At 38.3% G+C, this 5,978-nt stretch overlaps 1 pseudogene; it reads left to right on the top strand.

Annotated features, from left to right (window-relative positions):
- Positions 1-4,045: 4,045 nt before the first annotated feature.
- LOC149206208 (protein CDI pseudogene) lies at positions 4,046-5,047 on the top strand (annotated as a pseudogene).
- The last annotated feature ends 931 nt before the right edge of the window (positions 5,048-5,978 follow it).

Here is a 5,978-nt window from a genome sequence, read left to right as displayed (position 1 = left end):
TAGGAATCTCATACTTATCTAAGATTTGCCATGAAGCATTGATGCCTCAAGACATTAACTACCATTCCATCCATTAGATCATAGATACATTGTTCATTCATATACAAGTAAAAATATGATGAGAACCATACATAGATGTTGTCATAAAACACATACATAACTAGCATAATAGAGATAGAAATACCTATAGAATCACATCCATATAAACCACATATAGTCTAGTACAATTCTCATGGAAATACAAAGAGAAATAATGTTTCATTAATGATGCAAAATCCAAACTCAAGATGGGACTTCCACGTTCACCCTACCATAGAATGCTTAGCCAAATCTCTCTTCATCCATTCACCCTCGTGCCATATTCCAAGCATGAATGTGGGACTCAAACCAAAAGAACCAACCAATGCATACCAAGGCTAAACCACGTCACCCTCATTAATAGAAACCAACATTTACCATGATCCATTCCGAATCACTAGGCCAACACAATAAACATATCATAACAAGCTTTATCGTGATCTCCACCCAATCACTAAGCCAAACAAGAATGGATTCCATTGGATTTCTCCACCTACACCGCGAGGGATTTTCATGTCTTCTAGTCTCTCCAGCTTTACCACAATCCAAACCTAAATCACTAGGCCCTAGATTGATACCCCAGTCTCTCAGTCTTTACCAGAATCCACACCGAATCACTAGACCCTAAACCAAGACCCACTCTTTGGGCTTTACTGCATATCCCAACCGAGGATTACTAGGCCCAACAGAGAGCGAACCACCTCCTAGCCTTATTGTATATACATTGTATATACTACCATTCATCCGCAAGGATTCCTAGGCCCACCGAGGCAACATAATATTGAATTTACCACAACTGATAATCTGGCTTAGGGTTCACTACGCCAGTGGCTTTATTGTGATCTAGAGTTTGGTTTAGGGGCCACTAGGCCATGTGGTCTATCATTCAGAGATCCAACCCACTCAGCTTTGAATCCATCCAAAAATCCAACTCAAAGAAAACATGAGAACCCCATCACACCATGGCTATCCAAAAATGGGAAGGCTAGGCTGAAAACACTGTTACACCTGGAAAAACCCATGACATAACAAAAAAATAACCACATGTAATACCATGCATGCCAAACCTAGAAAGGAAATAACACATGCAAAGTGATAACTGCATAGAACCATGTTGTAACTGCTTGATCTTTCTCTTCCTTGCTTGCTCCTTCATTCTTCTTTCCTTATTTGCCTTTATTGATCCCATGCATAACCATAGCAAAAGCTTGAGCCAAGAGCTTAAAATGACTAAGAGCTTGCCCAATGGTCCTTAGAAGCCTTTTATTAATGAGGCAACTATTTTCTTAATTTTCCATTAGTTTCCTTCAATTTCCTCCTCACATGCAACCTGTGACCTTTCACCTTCCTTTTCTCCTAATTTCCATTACTTTCATAAATAAATGTGCCAAAATGCCATTTTGCCTTTCCAAAGCCTTAGCCATAAAAAACCAAATGAACACCCCCAAGATGTCTTGCCCCAACATTCAGCTTGGAAGACGTGTCCCATGACCGTGGCCTTATATATATATATATATATACATTGAATTTTCAACAGGGTTGTTACATTAACAGATGAAGCTCGTCGATTGTCCTTGATCCATACCTGTCACAAGGTAAATCACTTCAGTCATCAGTAATCATATGTGACTTTGCACTTTAGGGGGCATTCTATTATAGACCATTTCTCACTTATGATGAGTGAGCCTCCTAATGGGATCAATCAATATCTTATTCCCCCTTGTCACCATATTGCACAAATCCCTAAGCATGTACCTTTCATTTCATGGAATTTTAGCCCTAAATTGCATCATCTAAGCCAGTTTGAGGACCAACACTCCCTATAAGCCTATTGGGGTGCATTCACTAGCAAGTTTCTCCACTATGGCCTTTGTTGGTCTCCAGCATGTTGCTCCCCTTTGCACCTACGTTTGTTCTAGAAATCCAAGAGAATGATCAAGATTTTGGAAGCTTCACCTTCTAGGAGTTTCCAAAAGTTGTTAGAACTACTTATCTTAGATAAATCATTCAGATCCTATTCATCCCTAAATTGGAGTTTTCACCACTTATCCCTTGATCCAATCCCTCCATTAAAAGGGGATCTCTTACCCTAGGATGGTAATTGGATAAGAAATCCCAACTTACCATACTACTCTATATATATCCAGTCTGTTAGGAGGTTGGGGTTTGGCTTTTGGAGAATAATTTTTCCCTTATGATGCTATAGTGAATGGTCATCATTCCATGCATTTAGGGTGATTGGAGGTGCATATTGTGACAAGGAAAGGACAAGTCAACAACTTGGAGGAGCTCGTCTACAAGATGAATTGCTACTTATAGTTGTAATCTCCTTCCATTTATAGTAATGCAATGAATCTATTGTTTTCTGTAATGCAATGAATTTATTGTTTTCATATATGTGATGTTGTTTCATATATTTCAATTCCATGTTGATCTATTGAATGAAGTACTTATATGATATTGCATACATCTCCTAGTATCTTGGCTTGTGTTATCTCACTGTGCAAGTTCTAATTTTGGCAATCGGATTTGGAATTGGGGTTTCCAAGCTAAATAATGAGCGAAGTGTCGAAGGATTCCAAGTAGGCCTCACTCCATTATCTATTTATTTTAAGGAAAACCATTGGGTTCCTTGTCTTTTTATTGTTCTAGGTTAGCCACCAACGTAGGGGAGACACTTTTGTCCACAATCGTAGATCCCACATAACAGAAAGTTCTAGATAAATTCTATGCACACCTTTGACATGAAGGTCAGTTTCATAATGGATCCATCTCCCAAATGACTATCTAATGGCTAGTAATAGAAACCTAATGATCCCAACAAGGAAAGAAAGGAATTTTGCAGTAGTGTTTGCAAATTTTTTATTAATATGATTTGTCACACTTAATTTGATTCTTATTTCAAGGGAGTGAGTAAGCACTTCCTGGTAAAGAACATGAATTGTCATAGTTAATTTTTATTCATTATTTTCCATTTTAGGATTTTTCAAGTCTCCTATACTTTTTTGTTACCATTCTTGGAGAACAAATTTTACATACTTGTTCAAGTTTTGTATATTGCTTGGACCATTATGAAGGAGCTCAAGATTGACATGGAATAGAAGCAAGTGAATTCACAAAAACAATGAGTTTTAATGCTAGCTTTATGGTAGTTTTATCTATCAAAAAGGAGTAATTATGTCCATTGTTATTCTAATGGACAATTGTTTAAGACATGGCTTAATTATGAAGTTTTATGACCTTCATGTTGACAATGCATGTTGCAAGGTTTATATATGCTTTCAATTCTACTATAATTGGTGACTAATTAAGAATGTGAATAGGCTACTAGGTTTGATCATAGATTACTCCAATGAGTTACCAATTCAATGTGCTAAAAGAACAAATTAAGAATGTGAATGGGAACATTATACACTAATTCATTTACTTTGAATAGATATGTTCATCATGAAGGATGATTGCCAAACAATAGAAGAAAAAAATTGCTAACATTGTAAGCGCTAATTACGCCGTAAGGCGTTTCCCTCTGAAATGAACTCCCCCAAATGCTTTTCTGTCCTAATCATAGCTGTTAGATCTTTTGTTAGACGATTGAACAAAAATCAGCCGTCTAATTTAAAAAACCCTAAAAAACGTTATTACCCTGCCGCTGTTTGTGCTTTTGCAAGGCATTTGATTCGTTTAACTCTTGGACCACCAATTTGGTTAACGGCAAGCGGGTTGAGAGGTTATCAGTGCCAAGGTTCGATCCCCCTCGCACTCAATTCCTCCGCAGAGATTTTTCAGTAGCGGAAATGGGCATTCACATTCGAATGCATATAGGAATTCCAGAGACATGCTAGTATCGGGACTGGGACTGGGCATTGGGCTGGCATTCGCAGTATCTCCCCCAAGTTTGGCCGAGTCTCCAGAACCAAAGCTGAAGATGCAGGAGGACCAGAAGTCGTGAGATCCGGTCTCACCACTGCCTCGAGCAGGCATTATGGGAGGACCTGTTATTACCAAGAGTGGAAAAGTGCTTCCAAAGCTCAAGATCTTTGTGGGTTACGATCCCCATGAGGATCTTGCCTACGAGGTCCGCAGGCATTCGATACTAGAGCATGCCACATTTCCAGTTGAAGTAATCCCCATCAAACAAGCGGATCTCCGCAAGGCTGGGCTTTATTGGCGCACAAGGGATCCCACTGAGAGCACCCAATTCTCCTTTTCCAGGTTCTTGACTCCTTTCCTAGCTGGGTTCGAGGGTTGGGCTATGTTCGTAGACTATGATTTTCTCTATACTGTTGACGTTAGGGAATTAGCTGAGCTCATTGATGATAAGTATGCTATAATGTGTGTCAAACACGATTACAAGCCCAAGAGTGCTACAAAAATGGATGGGGTTGTGCAGACTACTTACCCTAGAAAGAACTGGTCATCTATGGTTTTGTATAATTGCGGGCACCCCAAGAACAAAGTTTTGACACCCTCTGTTGTGAATTCCCAATCTGGGGCATTTTTGCATAGATTCACTTGGCTTGATGACAATGATATTGGACCCATTCCCTACACCTGGAATTTCCTTGTTGGTCACAATGAGATTGATGACAAGGAACTTCCCAAAGCTATACATTATACAATGGGAGGCCCTTGGTTCGAGGCCTGGAAAGATTGCCAATTCGCAGATCTGTGGCTTCAGGAAGTGGATGAGTATAAGAGGTCCCAGATGATACAGAAGGTGATTCAAGATGAGCTCATAAGGTTGTTGGATACAAGAATGAATGAAAGAGCAGGAGAGCTTGAAACCAGAGTAGGTGAGTTGGAAGGCAAGGTTAGAGAGATCTCTGCTCTGCAGAAATTGCTGTTGTTTTATCTGCAAGAGAGGTTTCTAACAGAGGGAGGGAATGGTGTGAAAGAACCTCCTTTTGATGCCTAGTTGAACAAGGGATTGCGGAGCAGAAAGGAATTGCTTTGGAATACCCTGCCGGATCTTGTGAGAGTGAAAAATAGGAATATGTTTTGGAGGTACTAGTGCAGGATATAGCCTAATTATTTTTATTCGATTCTATTTTTATCTCTAAATATTAGAGAGAAATTGTAGTTTTCTACATAAATTTGAACTTGAAGTTAACTTATTTCTTAATATACTATTCGCCCATGGTATAGTCAAATCACCTTTACTTTATATCAGCTAAGAAATAGCTACATTCTTCATTCTCATCCTTTTTCCTGAAAGAATGGTATGAAGGGTTTGTACCCTATCTGGACAATAATGTCATTGTGACAAATTTTTTTCTCCAATGTAGTTATCTCAGACATTGCAATTTCATGGAATATGCTTCATCATATCAATTGGTGTAATTGTATATGGATGGTTATTTTAGGTTATTCACCTATGGTATGGTCAAATATGCCTTTAATTTAGCTACATTCTTCAATATCATCCTTTTTCTTGAAAGAATTGTGTGAAGGGTTTGTACTCTATCTGGACAAAAATATTATTGTGGCATTTTTTTCTATCTTAAATGCAGTTATCTCAAACATTGTGATTTAATGGAATATACTTCATCACATCGATTGGTATAATTGTATTAATTCTATTTATTAGCTATCTTGATTGCAATGTATGGATGGTTGTTTTCGGCCAGGCTCAAACATCTCTGTGTTGTTGGGGTTGCCATTGTGGTGTATTTAGTGACTATTTTGATGCGTTTATGTTGAAAATTTATAACCTTCATAAGCATTTTTAAGTTCATTGTTATTCAATAAGTAGTGTATTTTGTGAAAGACAATGGAGATGAGTGGATCTTCTCATTTGCTGTGAACAATACTAGAGTGCTCAAGCTAGTGTGTACAAAGCATATCACAGCAAGATATATTCATATTTTGCATGTGCGAAGTATGCATTATGGTCACATATG

Source organism: Pinus tabuliformis, chromosome 1_2 (genome assembly GCF_031772625.1).
Source record: "Pinus tabuliformis cultivar Carrire ecotype Pingquan chromosome 1_2, CPIR1, whole genome shotgun sequence".
Lineage (NCBI taxonomy): Eukaryota > Viridiplantae > Streptophyta > Pinopsida > Pinales > Pinaceae > Pinus > Pinus tabuliformis.
The sequence above is the reverse complement of the archived record's forward strand: the minus strand, read 5'-3'. Positions and strand labels throughout refer to the sequence as shown.